We start from the raw sequence: 18,846 nt of genomic DNA on the forward strand, positions 1-18,846 counted from the left end.
GACTCCCTGGAAAAGACCCTGATGTTGGGAAAGATTGAGGGCACAAGGAGAAGGGGACGACAGAGGACAAGGTGGTTGGACAGTGTTCTCGAAGCTACGAACATGAGTTTGACCAAACTGCGGGAGGCAGTGCAAGACAGGAGTGCCTGGCATGCTATGGTCCATGGGGTCACGAAGAGTCGGACACGACTAAACGACTAAACAACAACAACAAAAAGCTATTTGAAAACATATTTGCGGGCTTAGGTTTTTCCTTTCTTTATTAGTTCCCTTTATTCTTCTAGTGCCACTAGCACAGCCTCTACTTCTAGCATGATCCGTCAGAAAGTCAAACCTGACTCTGTGAGTCTGATGCACCAGAGCTGAGCGAATGCAGACGCCATCTTTTTCTGAACTCCAGAACTTCGTTAGCAAGTAATGCACTGCTTGACTGAGCAAACCTCCAGCTGATTTCAATGACACTTTTGTTTGATTAAAGACTTCAGATTTCATCTCTGAGGAGGAGGGATGAATGGAGAACTCCTTCAAAGGGAAGATGTGCTTCGGTGCCAGAGGCCAGCTGGGTATGTTTATAGAGAGGGAAGGAGGTTGTAGAACGTTGGTTGCCTAGAGCGGGGGAAGAATTCAGGGGAAGGGAAGCCCAGAGGGTCTCTCAAGTGGCAGGTTTCTGTTTGGCTCCACCTGGAAATGCTCCAATATTAGCCAACAATTCATCTTCCCCAGCTAATTGCATTTAGATGGTGTTGAGAATCATGTTTTCCTGCTTCAACCTGCAGTGGGTACAAAAATCCTATCTTGCATGTGCTATGCATATGCACATGTTAGTAGAATGCATTTAGAAAGGGAGAATAGGCTCTCTCAGTTTAAGCAGTGGTAAACTAACGAGCATGACGAGTGACACTGGCCACATTCACACAGCATGGCAAAACCATAGTTAATGGTTTACCATTTAAGTGGCAATCTTGGCCATTTTGTTCCCAGGTTGACAAGCTCCATCTGCCCCTCCCTTCCCTGTCTACAGCATGTGGGGAAACTGCCTTCTTGACCCACTATTGGTCTCATCTGCTCAATCTGCTGGAGTCTTTCTTCACATGCAGGAGAAGTCCCCGACTCACCAAGGGCTTGAGAGCCATCAGCTACCCTCACCTGTTTTAGCTGGCCAGTCAAAGCTATTCCCGGGGTATGGCCACTGTTACATCGCATGTGATGAGTGGGCTGCTTATAAATCTCTTGTCAATAGCAGATGGTGGTGTGAGGTGGAGGCACTTGTCTGACCTGGCAGGTGAGTCACTGCTCCTTACCAGGAGGGGGAGAGGAGAGGCGACAGGGAGGCATGGTGCAAAAGCACCCGCAGAGTGCTTCCTTATCCAGGTAAGCAGCAGTGACCCACCTGCCAGGAGGTCATGTCTCTGCTCCAACTCATGATTTGCTACTGTCTTCTGTGTAGATCAGGAAGAGACTCATTTGATTTAAGAAATCAGCCACGTGTGCCTAGTCTATTAAGATTTGCTACTGGTGGTCATACAAACCGAGACCCATGCTCATTTTGGCAGTAAGCTTTTGCTGTAAATGTGACTTTCTGAGAATTCCACTACAGTGGAACCTCGGTTTATGAATTTTCGGATTACGAACGCCGCGGACCCATCTGGAACGGATTAATTCACTTTCCAATACTTTCAATGGGAAAGTTTGCTTCAGTTTATGAACGCTTCAGTTTATCAACAGACTTCCGGAACCAATTAATAATAATAATAATAATTTTTATTTATACCCCGCCCTTCCCAGTCAAGACCGGGCTCAGGGCGGCTAACAACAAATAATATCAACACAAATATAAAAGAAACAATTCAGTTAAAACAACAGAATAATACAATGTTAAAATTCAATTTTAAAATTAAAAATCTACGAATAAGATAAAACCATTATAAATAAAACCTTAGGGGAGGGTAACCGTGGGGTCAGACTGCGTCAGTCCGAAGGCAAAACGAAACAGCTCTGTCTTGCAGGCCCTACGAAAAGATGACAAATCCCGCAGGGCCCTAGTCTCCTGAGACAGAGCGTTCCACCAGGTCGGGGCCAGTACTGAGAAGGCCCTGGTCCTGGTCGAGGCCAGCCTAGCCACCTTGTGACTCGGGATCTCCAATATGTTATTATTTGTGGACCGTAATGTCCTCTGTGGGTCATACCGGGAGAGGCGGTTAAGTACGCTTCGGGTTAAGTACGCTTCGGGTTGAGTACTCCGCGGACCCGTCTAGAACAGATTAATCCACTTTCCATTATTTCAATGGGAAAGTTTGCTTCAGTTTATGAACAGACATCTGGAACCAATTGTGTTCATAAACCGAAGTACCACTGTAATATTGCTTTTGCTGTTGCCATGAAATGTGCTTCCATGAGGGACAAATGAGCCCAGAATTCCTCCTTCTGCCCTGCACCTGTGCACCCCTGTTTCTACCTTATCCTCCTCCATAAACCCAACATTGAATAACTAATTCATGCGCTTTATATTTCTAAGCACATACACATAGTCTTTATAAAATAACTACTTTTTTAATGTCAAGGATTTTAAATGGTACATTGCTTAGAAAATGCACAGGCTACAAGGTCGTGAACCTGCGCTAAGGAGAAAAGAAAGACTGTGACTGAAATAGAAATGTGTCTTGCAGACAGGAGAGGGATATTATCGTGGCTGTTTTCCAAATGTGAGTCACTGAGGCAAGAAGGGATTAGGCCACAATGTATTTCTGTTATTTCTGTACAGGTGTCTTTTGACATTCTGCAACATGTTGCATTTGCATCTCATCCATCTGGGATGAGACGTGCTGCATTGAGAGACAAGCTCAGGATTTAGACGTTGAGCTGAAAAGTACTTTCCCTTCCCTTTTATAAAGGTAAAGGGACCCCTGACCGTTAGCTCCAGTTGCAGACAACTCTGGGGTTGTCATGCTTTATTGACCAAGGGGGCTGGCGTAGAGCTCCGGGTCATGTGACCAGCATGACTAATCTGCTTCTGCAAACCACAGCAGTGCACAGAAATGCCATTTACCTTCCCGCCTATTTATCTACCTGCACTTTGACGTGCTTTTGAACTGCTAGTTAGCAGTACCTTGACAGAGAAGACTGAAAACTGGTCACTTGGTTGCAGTCTTCCCCACTAGGGCAAGACGTACTGCATTGTAATTTGAATCATTGTTTCTAAAGGTACACCTTTCAATCAAATTAGCATATGCAAATCCATACCCTCTCTTGTGTCCTTTTTGTGTCCTTTTTTTATCCAGTTAACAGCACTGTTCACTAAGAGGGGAAAAGGTAGGCAAGTGAGGCTAATACACCTCCTTTTGGTGCTCACTGGTTTAGAGAGGGCAAGTGAACAGGCAGCAACAGCAAGGAAAAGTCCAGGGTCTATGGTGGTCAGCAATGGGGCAAGGCAGGAGCCTGATGAAGCCCAAACCTGACACTAGCCAAGTAAAAAGATCAGACACGCATGGGGAGTGGAGCAAAAAGGGAGATGAGGATCAATTTGGCAGTGCCAGAATGAAATGCAGTGTTATAAACTGGAAATGTTATATTTGGGACCAGGGGCTGATCTTCCCTTATCATGCTGAATGGATGCTTCATTTAAATGCTTTGTAAACCTCACTGTATTTACTTGGAAGAAAAGCTCTATTCATTCCTACATGCATGCCCTTCACAGACTCTGTCCGCACTTGATTGCTGTATATGTGTCCTGGGTTCACCTGCAACCCAAACCCAAGATTCACCAAGATGAGTGGACTTTTAAATAGGTGGATCTCTGGTTGAGCCAGCTAAGACTGGGTTCAGTCAGGGCTATGCTATGCAGGCTGAAGGCCTTCATTCCAGCTCTTACCAGCATAAGTCCTCTGACTCATCTGAGGCTGGAATAAGTCCCCCACAAAGATATGAGGCAGGAGGAGACCTACCCCATTCCAAACTTCATTCAGCTTGGTCACATGACCTAGTAGCCCAGCAGGAGTTACAGTGGTAAAAAGGGTGGTTTTATTTTAAGGGCTTATTTCCCCTCTGCTAGGCTCAGGCCAACTTAGTTAGCAGTAGCTCCACTCCTGAAACGAGTTTGGAATCGGGGATAGCTACACCACCATAATCCACCCCAGTATAAGTTACACTGGCTTCCTATCATTTGGATCCGCCCAGGGGCTCCTTGGATGATTTCAGAATTCTGCTTAACCACTTCCTGCCACTGGCAATGCCTGGCTGCCCATAGGCCCACCAGATGTAGTTGACTGGGTGTCTCGTTTGCACACTGATTTCCAGGTTTTATGTTGTATATGGAATGTGCTGCTCTATATGACAGACATTGAACTTCCTGTGTGTGTGTGTGTGTGTGTGTGTGTGTGTGTGTGTGTGTGTGTGTTATGCAGATGGGATGCCCACACAAGTACATTGGTTGGAACTAGATACTGGACAGGTGGACAGGTGGACACGCATGGCCCTGCTCCACTGCCAAGTGTTACCTTGTAAGTTTGTACCATCCCATAATGACCGCCACTCTCTGTGATTCCTTGCATAACACCATGGAGAGAACTGTCACATCCCATACTGAATTTTGCAGTGGAATCAGTTTCACACATCCAGTTGCCAGTCATTACACATAGCGAATTACTGTAGTGAAATCAAGCGATGATCATGCATATGTGAAACAGCCATCTGTTCCATTGGTTTCAGTAGAAAGCACTTCCAAGTAATTGTGCTGAAGATTGCAGTCTTGATGGCCTAATAAAACTTTAAGCCCTTTAGAACTGACCTGTAGAGCTTTCCAGAGCATTGCAATGACCCAGATAAACAAGTTCTCATTATTCAACACACAGACCCTTGCATTTCTTACTGTAGTTTGACCTGAAGCAACGATTGGCCTCCAAGATGCAAATGTTGCAAATCTCAGCCAGATCTAACCACATGGGAGTGCATTCAGAAGATGTCTAGCATGCAGAAATAACAGGGAAATACTATCTTGGGGTGCTTTACTAGGCTCAGATATTACTGTGGGAATTGAGACATTGCAGTGGAATCCTGAGCTTATTTATTCAGAAGTAAATCATACTGAAGTCAATGGTGCTTGCAAAACTGTGTGCATTAGTCAAAACTCATGCAAAAATGTGTATATCTGCATGGAAATGCTTCCACCACTGCAAAAGGAGGAGGAGTCAATCATTGACGGGCATGGCAGAGACATCTAGCTAAACCTCATTGGGGCGCACCCACCTCATTGTGAAACAAGCAAGCATACCTTCAGAGTAACACACAGTTACTAATAAATTAATTGATAGCTGCTAAAATATAGGTAGGATCATATAGACTGTGATCCCATCTACATGAGAGTGGCTCAATGGCATCTGATGCACAGCACTTATTTAAATATGAACTTATTTTATAGGGAATTGCACTGGATCATATACAAATAAATTAAGTAAGAACTGGAAATTTTAATAATAATAATAATAATAATAATAATAATAATAATAATAATAATAATAATAAATTATTTATACCCCTGCCCATCTGGCCGGGTCTCCCCTTCTGTTGGTGGCTTCCAACAGAAAAATAAAACACAATAATCTATTAAACATTAAAAGCCTCCCTGAACAGGGCTGCCTTCAGATGTCTTCTAAAAGTCTGGTAGTTGTTTTCCTTTTTGACATCTGTTGGGAGGGCGTTCCACAGGGCAGGCACCACCACCGAGAAGGCCCTCTGCCTAGTTCCCTGCAACTTGGCTTCTCGCAACGAGGGAACTGCCAGAAGGCCCTCGGTGCTGGACCTCAGTGTCCAGGCAGAATGATGGAGGTGGAGATGCTCCTTCAGGTAATCTGGACCGAGGCCATTTAGGGCTTTAAAGGTCAGCACCAACACTTTGAATTGTGCTCGGAAACGTACTGGGAGCCAATGTAGATCTTTCAAGACCGGTGTTATGTGGTCTCGGCGGCCGCTCCCAGTCACCAGTCTAGCTGCTGCATTCTGGATTAGTTGTAGTTTCCGAGTCACCTTCAAAGGTAGCCCCAAGTAGAGCGCATTGCAGTAGTCCAAGCAGGAGATAACTAGAGCATGCACCACTCTGGCTAGACAGTCTGCAGGCAGGTAGGGTCTGAGCCTGCGTACCAGATGGAGCTGATAGACAGCTGCCCTAGACACAGAATTGACCTGCGCCTCCATGGACAGCTGTGAGTCCAAAATGACTCCCAGGCTGCGCACCTGGTCTTTCATGCACTTAATGCAGTGGAACAATACTGTAGTGGTAGCAAAAGCAGCAGCAAATAAATAAATAACTTCAGTCAAAAGGCTATGTTGGCCCATTGCAACTTAACCAAGATGCAAGTCTTGCTACTCTAAATGTGGCTCACTTTCTAGTATGTGCATTTAGAATGCCAACTGTAAGCAGGCAACTGAGCTTCCTGGGGCAAAGTGTCCCAAAATTAAGCCCTTTCTCTGTTTCCCATCAGCCAAGCCTCTGCCATAGCTGAGATGTAGTGCTTAACTTAACCACACTTACCTTTTGCCCCATTCTTTCTAGGGACAGAGCTGTGCTTAAAAGCTTCATATCCAAGTGTGGGGTTTCCCTGCAAAAACCCGCCTGGAGCAAATGCCAAATTGGATTGAGCTTTAAAGGGTGTGTTTTCAAGCTCTGGAGGAGAAAAGGAAGGCTGTGTGGACATGGAGCACAGATCATGCCTGGAAAAAGCAAACAAGAACTAGCCTAGCTCAGATGGTAGAGCACGAGACTCATAATCTCAGGGTTGTAGGTTTGAGCCCCACATTGGACAGAGGGTTGCACCAGATGATCCTTGCGGTCCCTTCTAGCTCTACAGTTCTATGATTCTGTGTGATGTAAGGGTATGTGTGTTAGAATGCAGGGCAAAGTTAGGTTGATATGGACAAGGTGGTCCCTAAAATATCCTGGGCTTTTTCAGAGCTTTAAAGGTAATCACCAACATTCTGCCTAGAAACAAACTGGTGCCAGTGTGATCATTGCATGACAGGTGTCATATGCTCCTCCATGTGAACACCAACCACCACCCATCCTTGCATTCTGGGGACAATTGAAGTTTCCAAAGATTTTTCAAGATAGCTCCATATTGAGCATTTTGCAATAATTCAATCTAGATGGAACTAAGGCATCTGTCACTGTGGCAAGGCCTGTCATTGTCAGAAACAGGTGAAGTTGGTGCAGAGCAACCTCAGCAGAGCTAAGGGACTCATGAGTACAGACAGGTATAAAGCTGTGTCCAGAAACACCTTGAATAAGACTTTTTATCTAATCCGTGCAGGTGAGCAGACTATCCTCAGATTATAAAACGACTCAATTTTGGGGATATTGCCCTTCAAAAATAGGAATGAAAACTTCACCAAATACCAAGTGCAGATATTATCAAGTGCTTGGATCCATGCTTCAGCAACATAAAAGGGCAAGCACAATATGGTGAGGTAGACTTAAGCTTGAGTTTCAGGATACAGGATACATCATGAACCCTTACATCATTGCTGGAGACTATGGTGTTTGAAGGTCTATCTTATTCCATCTTATCTTAGCACTTTTATGGTTTATGGGATGCAATGTCTCTTCAACTCATTATTAATAGCCTAGCAGAGGTTGAATACCAGCATCCCATCTTAAGAGGCTGGTGGATCACAGTGGTTCTTGTATATACAGCTCTATATAGCTGGCAACTAAATTACATTTTCAGCAATTCAGAAAAAGAAGTATGGATTTTATCGCACTGTTTTCAGACTGTCAATTAGCCCTGCTTCATCAAAGGCATGCTAGATGGAAACATATTTTATCATTATAATTGTGAATTAGAAAAGATGTTAGTAACATATAATTAGGAACACTCTATGAATGCCATTTATGATGGTATGTTAGTAGCTACTTTAGCCTGGTGTTTGATGGCTTTGTTGTTGCTTGCTTCGTGGTACTTGCTGTTTAAGGGACAGAAGAAAAACAACCCCCATTCCAGGTGCAGCCAGCTACAGACACATTTTAAGTCCCACTGCTTTTGAGGGGAGAGTAAATCAAGTATGTGCTCAAACTGAACACATTGAATCAGTGTGACTCAAAAATGCTCCTTTGACAAGACTGTATGTCCCAATATTTTATCATTTGAACTTGCATTTCAAAAGGGCTATGAACACTGAGTAGCCTCACAAACCCATATACAAGCTCAAGATTGCAATAATGGGTTAAAACACACCTTGTTTTGTGGGAATGTTCAGGAATGTGGATGAGGAGATATAGTTTAATATATCCTATCCCAGCTTGTGTTAACAAGCTCCAAACTTAGGAGAGTTTTCATTCCCCTTTAATGCACAGCAAAAACGGTTGCTCAGGCTTGCTGAAGCCTATAGAATAATATATATGTTTCCTGGATTTTCCCCTTTAAGCCTCTTAAAAGAAAATACACGACACAATGCTCTTTAAAAGTATGAAAATAGTTTACTTACAGACTTCCTGAGACACAGCACAACTCAAGAGGCAGACTAGCTTAGATAAAAAGTTCTGGTTACAGGTAGGTAGCCGTGTTGGTCTGGATCGAAGTAAAATAAAAAAAAATTCCTTCAGTAGCACCTTAAAGACCAACTAAGTTTTTATTTTGGTATGAGCTTTCGTGTGCATGCACACTTCTTCAGATATCTGAAGAAGTGTGCATGCACACGAAAGCTCATACCAAAATAAAAACTTAGTTGGTCTTTAAGGTGCTACTGAAGGAATTTTTTTTTATTTTACTTAGATAAAAAGTATTTACATGCTGAATTTGCTCCATAGGGGAAAGCAGATTCATTGCTCTCTTGGCTGGAGAGATCTCTTCCTTAGATGTTGCTTGCTTGAAGTCCAAATCGAAAGAGAGTGAAATGGCCACTGGCCAGTGACTTTACCTGGCCAGGTAACACCCACTTCAGTTACAAACAGAGGAAATCCCTCCCAGATCAGTGGCACGAAGTTTTGCTGCTGACCTGCTCAGGTGTCCCTCCATGTGGTCACTCTAGGAACTGTTGTGACTTGACTGCACCTAGCTTTACATCCCACGTGTTTTGTACTGGATTGTGAGCTCCATGGGAGAAGACCACAATTCTACTCACATTGAGACAAGCACGAATGGTGCACACACTTCTTTCTGGAAGAAGAGAGCCATTCGGGACCTTAAGCATGCACAGAACAGTCGCAACACCAAAGGAGATAGTATGTATTGCCAAGAATATCCCTTAAGCATAAATTACACAAGATGTCAAGCTGAAAGATATGACAGCATTGGTGGATAATTCTTGTCTCCCACTCCTACTCCATAGGCACTTCAAGCTTTCCGATCACTCTTTCTTAAAAAAAGAAAGGAGAATGGGGCTTCGAGCAGCTGCTTCCTGCTTGTGCATTGCAGGGCCGTACAGTTTTGCAGTCTTTACAGACATAATCAGACACACACAAAGGAGAGAGAGAGAGAGAGAGAGAGAGAGAGAGAGAGAGAGAGAGAGAGAGAGAGAGAGAGAGAGAGAGAGAGAGAGAGAGAGAGGCAGGCAGGCAGGCAGGCAGGCAGGCAGGCAGGCAGGCAGGCAGGCAGGCAGGCAGGCAGGCAGGCAGGCACAAACACATACACAGAGTCTGGAGACATAGGCTAAGCAGGTGAATGGAATGGTCCTGCCCAGAACATTTAGGGGTCTAGGCTAGTCCCACTAGTTCACAGACCACAAACCAATGATATTTTTTATTATTATTTTGGACAGTAGGCCAGTTCTTACATACACTTACTCCTAACAACCAATAGGCAATACAGTGGTACCTTAGTTCTTGAACTTAATCTGTTCTGGAAGTCTGTTTTACTCCCGAAACTGTTCAAAAACCAAGGCGTGGCTTCCGATTGGCTGCAGGAGCTTCCTGCACTCAAGCGGAAGCCGCGTCGGATGTTCGGCTTCCGAAAAATGTTTCCAAGCTGGAACACTCACTTCAGGGTCTGCAGCATCTGGGAGCAGATTTGTTCGGCAACTAAGCCATTTGGGAACCAAGGTATCACTGTTTCAGAGTTTAAGGACAGATTCTATCCAGACAAAACACTTGGGGTACAAATCAGGGGTAGTGATTGGTTTAGCCTAGGAAAAGTTCTGCGGGTCAGATGCAGAATCTTGGAGGGCCTCATTTGGCCACTGGACCTGAGACTCCCTCGTCCCCCTGATGTACATGGACTTGAGTTCCTTGAAGCCCCGGGTTCCTTTGGGAAGAAAGGTGGGTTATACAATTAGTAAACAAGCAATGAAATAAAAATGGGATACATTATTATTCATGGGCATTTTTGTGCTTCCACCATCACACCTGTTATGCTTCAGCTCCCAGTCTGCCAATTCAATCCTGTTTAATTTATCAGTAAAGGTTATCACAGGGAAGTTTTCCTCCCAATCAACAAGATACTGTTTGCACAGAGAGTGCAAACAACTCTATGAGATAATTTGCTCATGCATATTCATCGCTTGATGACTGCAGCATCAAATGTTTGTGACTTGCATGTGTGAATGAGCCACCACAGATCGATCTTCGGAGTCAGTTCGCGCATTCAGCTGCACGACATCAAGCATTAAATAATTAGGTAATGAGAAATCAAGTGGTATACCTGCATGTGGGAAACTCCCTTATAATGCAATAATTGTAACCAACATGTGATTTACATGTGTGATGTTTTATGTGGGGTGGGTGGAATAACAGGTGCTGGAATCCTATGCACACCTACCTGGAAGTGAGCCCCATTGAATTCAGTAAATATTACTTCTGTGTAAATATGCATGTCAAAAAGCAGTTTGGCTGCTATTCTGAGCCATACCTAAGATTGATTAATTTCAGTGAGAGAAATGTGCAGTCTAACTCCTGGGTATATTTCCTCACAAGTGAAGCTGTGAACACACTCTGCATTTGGGACGTTAGTCACAATCTGTATCGTTCCTGTTAACTATCCTTAATTTCTTGTGAAAGGCTTCGTTTTGATGTGGTTTCCCCAATCTCGACCTGAATTGGGAAAAAGAATGACCTAACTGCATTTTAAGCCAATAATCTGTACACAGCCGATGTCTGACAGCTTGGCTTGCCACCAACAAGGTGTGCAAAGGTTTGCAGCCTTCTGCACATTCAGGCTTCTCTCACTGAAATCAATGACATTTAAATACGTTTCTCTCTCGATTGGCTCATGCCCAGAATTCTGAAATCTGTAAAGGCTTCTACGAATGAGAATAAATAGGGGGAAAGGAGCTTCCTCCATCGCTACCTTTAGGTGACCTAGAAATGTAGCAATTTTCTTCTCGTTTGTTGCAGATGATGGTTAGAATGTAGGCATATCTTCTCCCTTCTCGTCATTATCTATAAGAAACAGTTATTTCTATATGAAATAAAAACAGACAGCTCCCTGTCCTGGAGGCTCACAGTCTAAAATGGGGAAAGTGAATGGAGAGACAAAGGGACACGGAAACAAAAACAAGATGCCATAAACATGAATATAAGTCACTAATCAAATCCCTTAATTTATTCTCGGTCTGTCTTCTCCATCCAGGTGCCCTCCAGATGTTTCAACTGCAGCTCCCGTAAATCCAAAGCCTGCACAGGAAAAAACATCTGGAGACCAGCAGGCTGGGGGCAGCTGACTGAGGTCTTTCTCTGTATTGAAAATTCACAATTCATATCCTCAGATGTCTTACAAAGATGCAGCCAGAAGGGCTTAGCTGAAGTTAGCAAAGGAGAGCTTGTATCTCCCTTCAAAAAAGGTATGGGGGAAAGTTTAAGAGCATAAGAAAGAACCTGCTGGATCAGGCCAATGGCCCAGCTGGTCCAGCATCCTGTTCTCACAGTGGCCAACCAAATGCCTGTGGGAATTCCAGAAGCAGTCCCATATTTCTCTAACAAAATGTCTCCACAGAACTAAATAAAGAAGCTGAGAACTGTCAGAAGGTGAATTTTAATAGACCAACCTGATTATGTTACACAACTGCACCACCAAATCATTTGTGGCAAGTATGCAAAACATAGGAATGATAATTTGCCAGGTGCTGAAGAGAAGCACAAAGCGGGAGATTTGTCAGGGTTTGAATACACGAAAATTATTCAGGAAAAAATATTCAAGGGCATCATTCCTAAAGGATTATTTTTCTCCATCAATATTATTCTTTTATAATAACATTGTTTTCCTGCCTTCAGATTTCTTGCAGTCAGCCAATTCTTACAGTTCCGTGAAGGTGGAACAAGTTTGTTTCAGAAGTGGAGGAGGTGTCACAGACCAATGTTTGTTTGATAAGCTCCAATTGCCTGCCTTGGCAAATGAGTATGAGTTGTGATGGACCCCTTCAACTAGGCCTGGATTAAAGCAGCAAAAGGTGAATCTATTACACAGCTGAATAGGATGTTCCATGCCAATAGATCAATAGGTGTCTGCCATAGTTGTTGATTTTGTATTGTTTTTTATATTAACCTACTGCTATTTTTAGCCATTTTTGAACTGTTTTTATTTTATTTCGCACATTCCCTTCAGACATATGTGGAAGATGATTCACCGCCACCATCGTCAACAACAACACCCAATCAAGGGAAAGCAGGCAGCCAATGCAATATCTATTCCCTTTTAAAAGAGGTGATATTGGGGACCTTCAAATGGGCAAGAACTCACATGGAACACCCAGTTTATGAATAACATAATCTACACAATGGAAAATATGAGCATCTATACCCATAGAAATACTGGCAGCGCTCCCAGCTCATCAGAAGCGACACCTAGCTCTTGATTTTCAGTCACCTAGTGAAAAAAGGACAGGAAAGATAAGATAACAATATCTGTCCAACTCTACCCACTGTTGGATAAAACTAGGGAAGAGCTAGTTTTGCTCGACAAGTATTTTGCTTGACAACTTTTAACAACAACAACAACAACAACAACAACAACAACAACAACAACAACAACGTATTAAAAAGTAATAATAGTATGGCAACATAGGGTGCTTCAAGAGTACTGCTTCTTTTGCTCAGCTCAAAAAAGGAGTCTGGGTAGGAGCACGTTTCTGGTAGGTGACCTAGAAGTGGTACACCGGAAGTGGTTTCTTGCTGAAGCCTGACAAGAAACCACTTCCGGTGTACCACTAAGCAGCCACCAGCTCTGAGGAGTGTGTGTGTGTGTGTGTGTGTGTGTGTGTGTGTACATAAGGCCTTCCTGTCCAACTCTTCCTTCTCTGTAGACATCACACACTCTCCTGGTATACAGTGTGATATTAGCTGACCATCATAGTTAGGGCCAAGTAGAATTCTTTTGTCCTCTTATGCAGTTGGCTATCAGAGGAGAAAAAATCATCCACCTCATACAATAGAGTTGGGTAGCAGCTGTTAGTGGTGGGAGCTAAATAATTAGTGATTCTACAGACTTGTGCACAGAACTGGGAGGCCCGTGGTGCAAGGTATGGGTCACTTTTGAGGTTAACCTGTGACACTCATTCAATCAATCAATCAATCACTGTTTATTACAGCTAACCGTCAGCATATTAAACCAGAATTTCTGCATAATTCTCTACATAAGCTATAAAAAACAATTTATACTGCATTTAACAATCAATATACTAATTGAATGTTCTTACAACACGTGTCCAGGGGAATAAAATGCCATAAAAGTTTAAAAGAACAAGAGATTTAACTAAGAACTGTATTGTCAAATATCTGGGAAGTCAAATATCTGTCAAATATCTGGGAACTCATTTGGATTTGTGACACTCCAAGGTGGCGTGAGTCAGGAAGACCTACCTCCTCACCTGAAGGGGTGTGACAGAGGGAAAGAGGTGGAATTTCTGTTACCTTTTTACTCCTGCTGAATAGGCTCACCCATTCACATCAGGTTTAGGATCCTGTTAGAGGATTTAATGTTCCCCGCAGATGGTCTCCTTTCCCTTATGCAGTTCAGAATTTCTCAAGCTGCAGTTAATAAAGTGGCCCTAGTTAAATCCAAAAGTTATGTGTTGCCTCTTTATTTCCAGTCTCACAATGAAATGTCACTATTTTCAGGTGGGATTCGATCACATATTGGCAGATTCAGGCTGTGTAATTAAAGCTGATTTGACTGTCTGAAATGTGTTTGCCCCCCCAAACGAGAAAATGATCAGAGAAAGCAGTTGAAAGTGTGGGGCAGCGTCTGCTTGCTGCAAGGCAAACTAGCCTGCCTCCAAATGGATGGATAGACCCAACCAGCCACCTCTACTTGGAGTGCCCAAGAAGCAGCTGACATTGTCTAACCTCCCCTTGAACTTTGTGGAAACAAATCAGGATGAGTGCTCAATAAATAGGTCATCTGGAATTGATTTTAGTTAATCTAATCTAGTCTTGTCTAAAATGTTTTATATCATCATCATCATCATCATCATCACCACCATTTATTGTACCCCACCCATCCAACAAAATATAGAATCAAAGAATCATAGAGTTGGAAGGGACCCAAAGGGTCGTTTAGGTCAACCTCCTGAAATGCAGGAATCTTTTGCCCAACAAGGGGCTTGAACCGATGATCCTGAGACTAAGAGCCTCATCCTCTACCAGCTGAGCTATCCCAGCTCCTGGGAGAAGCTAACAAAGGAACACACCAAAGCATCAAATATTAAAACATCAAATGCACAAACATCCCAGTGTTGTCTAGTGTGTTGTATCCTACATCATCCAATGAAAAAAGATTCAGGGTACAAATGCGTTCGATCAGAGGCAAATTGTTAAAATACTTGTACACTCTCTCTCTCTCCCTATAAATAAGGTAAAGTTAGCATTGAACTGCGTAGGAAATATATACCATAAATCCAGGTAACAATGAAGTTTGGATAACTAAAGAGTTTTATTGCAAATAATCTGGAATTCATAATTTATCATCAGACTCTTGATACTTTGACATCTGCCCTTATCTGCTAGCTCTTTTAGCATTTGTCACGCTCCTCTGTAAATGTAGGCATATTAGACTGATGTCAAAATGGGTGACCTATTTCACAGTTAATCGTGAGCTGACATCCTACAAACTGACACTCCAGGTGGCATTTAGGTGTACACCTACCAGTTTGTAATAATTGACTTCTGATGTGAGAATCCTCATTAGTCATATGCATGTGTTTGTATATGGCACATACAGAAAGGTATTGCTGGACCCTGCAAATGATAATCTGGCTTGCCCAGGAACACATACAATGGTCCATTTTTGATGTTGGATTGGTTGGTAACAACCAGTGCTATTTTTCTAGAAAAAAGGGGTGCCAGAACTTATCACAAACCCTCATTCTCTTGGAATGGCAATGACACCCACCTGAGAGGAGCCGGAACTGAATTCCAGTGAGTTCCAGCTGGAAAAAAGTCCTGACAACAACATCAGAGTAAAGACTGAAAACATTGTAGATATGTTGAACTAAGCAGGGCCTGCTCCATAATATCCCCTGGGCCGCTTCCTTGACTGGTGGGCTTACATGATCACGGTGAGAACACTCCAAGTAGAGGTGGTTGGTTGGGTCTAGCCTCCCTTTTCATTCTTCTCAATGTTCCAGAGAGAAGCTAGATCAGATACATTGCCTTCACGGGCCATAATGAAGATACCTGACCCACCAATTCCTCAACTGTATCTAGAACAGCTCATAACCTAACCCTATACCTGTGGGAATAATAAGCAGGATGAAAACAGCGGCTGAAGCTTCCAATGGTTGCTCACCTTGGCTTAAAGGCTTCATATGCATCTATGTCTTTCATCGCTGGCCCACATAGAATTGGGACCAAGGGGATCACTGGCCACTCCATCCTATGCCTGCTGGCCAGCATTCAAACCAAAGAAGTCTCCCAGCCCCAAAGGATCCACCCCTTGCTGCTTGGTAGGCTGGACCCATGTACACGACAGGGAGCAGCCAAAGATGTTCCCAAGGAGATTCAGTCTAGCTAAGTGGCAGCAGGGCAGGGAGATATTGGCCCCTGAGGAACAGCTGGAGGAACAATACTATGGGAAATTTAATGTGTGGCTAGATCCAGAGTGAAAGGAGGCAGCTGCTTAATATGCAAAGTGATGATGCCATTACAGGAGCTACAACTTTATTATTATTATTTTCTGATAATCACAAGCATTCTGGGAAGTAACTGGGAGTTACTTTGAAGCTAATGTAGCTAGCGATAGGGGTGTCTTGGGTTTTTAATCCATTCATGCCTACTTCACTGTTTTGTTGGATGCTTTCCACCCACCCAAAATGCTTTCATTCCCACTGTGGTTTTCTTGAACTCATTCCTAAGCAACGAAGCAGCATTGGATAGTTAGTTCTAGTTAACTTTAATAAGAATTGGGTGCTCAAGTGCCTCAGGCAGCATTTACAAGCCTCCCACTTTCTATCTACGTCTGACATCTGACGAACCGTAATACGAGAGCACACACACAAATCTGCCTCGCTGCTGGTAACAATTTCCTCGGCATTTATCACTTTAATATTCAAGTTCAACAACCTGGCAAGTCTAGGGTTGCGCTGTTAGAAAGATGCATTCATCTGGAAAAGTAGTGCACAGCCCCGATTGAATACAATACAATGTTGTCAGTCACCTCTTTGGAGGGAACAAGGAGAGGGGAGGAGAGGAGTGAATTTAGATCTCCCTTCCAAACAGATGATTAAAAGTGCTGGATACAATGTGTCCAGGATCAGGAATTTTAGCACCGAAATATGTGCAATCAGTACCACAGACCCTCCAAGTGTCCCTATTTTCCAGGGACAGTCCCGTATTTACAGAAGCCATTCTGGTTTCTGTCATTCCAGAATGTTCCCCCTTTTCCTTAGGATGTCCCTATTTTCAGCAGAAAAATGTTGGAGGGTATGGTAGATGTCCCAATTTTCATTGGAGGGTATGGAGTTATGCGACCCCCAAGTCAAGGAGATAAGTAACTATACCACCTTTAGAAGAAATCTGAAGGCAGCCCTGTATAGGGAAGTTTTTTAATGTTTGATGTTTTATTGTGTTTTATATATGTTGGAGTGGGATGCGGGTGGTGCTGTGGGTTAAACCTAGGGCTTGCCGATCAGAAGGTCAGCGGTTCGAATCCCCGCAACGGGGTGAGCTCCTGTTGCTCGGTCCCTGCTCCTGCCAACCTAGCAGTTCGAAAGCATGTCAAAGTGCAAGTAGATCAATAGGTACTGCTACAGTGGAAAGGTAAATGGCGTTTCCGTGTGCTGCTCTGGTTCGCCAGAAGCGGCTTTGTCATGCGGGCCACATGACCTGGAAGCTGTATGCCAGCTCCCTCAACCAATAACGCGAGATGAGCGCCGCAACCCCAGTCGGTCACGAATGGACCTAATGGTCAGGGGTCCCTTTACCTTTATATACAGTGGTACCTCGACTTACGAAGGCGATCCGTTCCGTGGCGCTCTTCATAAGTCAAAACCTTCGGATGTCGAAGCGTCCATTTTGCACATGCGTGAAGCGCGATTTTGTGCTGCTGCGTATGTGCTTACTTCGCACGCTGCTTCTGCACAGGCGCAGAACATGCGCATGGCGTAAAAACTTCCGGGTTTGCTGACTTCGGAAGTCGAAACCTTCGGAAGTCGAGGCATTCAGATATTGAGGTACCACTGTATGTTGGAAGCTGTCTAGAGTGGCAGGGGCAACTGATTATTATGGAATAGAACATCTCTATTTTCATCAGAGAAATGTTGGAGGGTATGGTACCGTTCTGTCTGTCTGTTTCTTAGGCCACATTTACACCATATTTGAAGCACTGCGATAACACTTTAAACAGTTGTGGCTTCCCCCAAATAATTCTGGGAACTGTAGTTTGTTAAGGGTGCAGAGAGTTGTTAGGAGATCTTTATTCCCTTCAGAAACCTACCATTGCCAGAGTTTCCTGTGAAGAGGGGTTGACTGCTAAACCATTCTGAGAATTGTAGCTCTGTCAGGTGACTAGACGGTCTCCTAACAACTCTCAGCACCCTTAACAAACCACAGCTGCCAGAATTCTTGGGGGGAAACCACAACTGTGATCAGGGCCAGCCCTACGGCCAGGCTGGGTGGTGCAGGGCATCCGGGCAGCCGCCCGCCAGGGGGGCGCTGCACAGCTACACCCACCCGCCCGCTGCAGAAACGGGGCAGGGGCGCCGGAGGGATCCATCACATCCCGGCGCCAGGGTGCCAAATATACTTAAGACGGCCCTGGCTGTGATATCACAGTGCTTCAAATATATGGTGTGATTTTGGTTTGAATTATTTTGGTTTCAGAGTTTCCATTGTGCCAGTGTATTAAGATCAAAAGCAGTTTTGCAAGGAAGGAAAATAACCATTTTGAAACTGAGTGGTTGATATTTTCTAGGATATTCAGCTACCGTATGTCCTCTTTGGTTGGTATTTGTCATTAGAAACTCATTTCTTTTTTTTAAAAAAAACTTCATTGATATCATTCAACACAAATTAATTCATGCCAACATCCTGTGCCTGGGAAAGATATTGGGGTCACTGATCCAAGTTCTGCTGTTCATATACTGTAGAGCAACTAGAGCTATGTGCATAGAGTCATTTTCAAGGTGCAGCAATGCACCTAAGGGAAGAGTTGAGAGAGGGAAGTCATCTTCCTACTCTTATCCCTGCCAAACAAACAAAAAAAGCTGATAGGCACAGCTATCGCTTTTTGAGAAAAGCTGTCATGTGGATCAGGAAGAGGGACAACTCACACAATTTGCACACATCATTCCTAATCTGGTTAAGAATACATGTGCAAAAGATTTCTGCAAAGCCAGACTTAGGGTGGTGCTGTGTCAAAACCACTGAGCCCCTTGGGCTTGCCAATCAGAAGGTTGGCAGTTTGAATCCCCACGATGGGGTGAGTGCCTGTTGCT

At 43.8% G+C, this 18,846-nt stretch overlaps 1 long non-coding RNA gene across 1 annotated transcript; it reads right to left on the minus strand.

Annotated features, from left to right (window-relative positions):
• Positions 1-219: 219 nt before the first annotated feature.
• On the minus strand, positions 220-8,523 carry LOC148685849 (uncharacterized). The gene is made up of 2 exons (XR_015949458.1): positions 8,473-8,523; positions 220-770 (listed from the first exon to the last, which is right to left on the minus strand). It is a non-coding gene; the product is annotated as an uncharacterized LOC148685849 (long non-coding RNA).
• Between the last annotated feature and the right edge of the window lie 10,323 nt (positions 8,524-18,846).

This window comes from Zootoca vivipara, chromosome 4 (genome assembly GCF_965207765.1).
Source record: "Zootoca vivipara chromosome 4, rZooViv2.hap1.1, whole genome shotgun sequence".
Classification (NCBI taxonomy): Eukaryota; Metazoa; Chordata; class Lepidosauria; order Squamata; family Lacertidae; genus Zootoca; species Zootoca vivipara.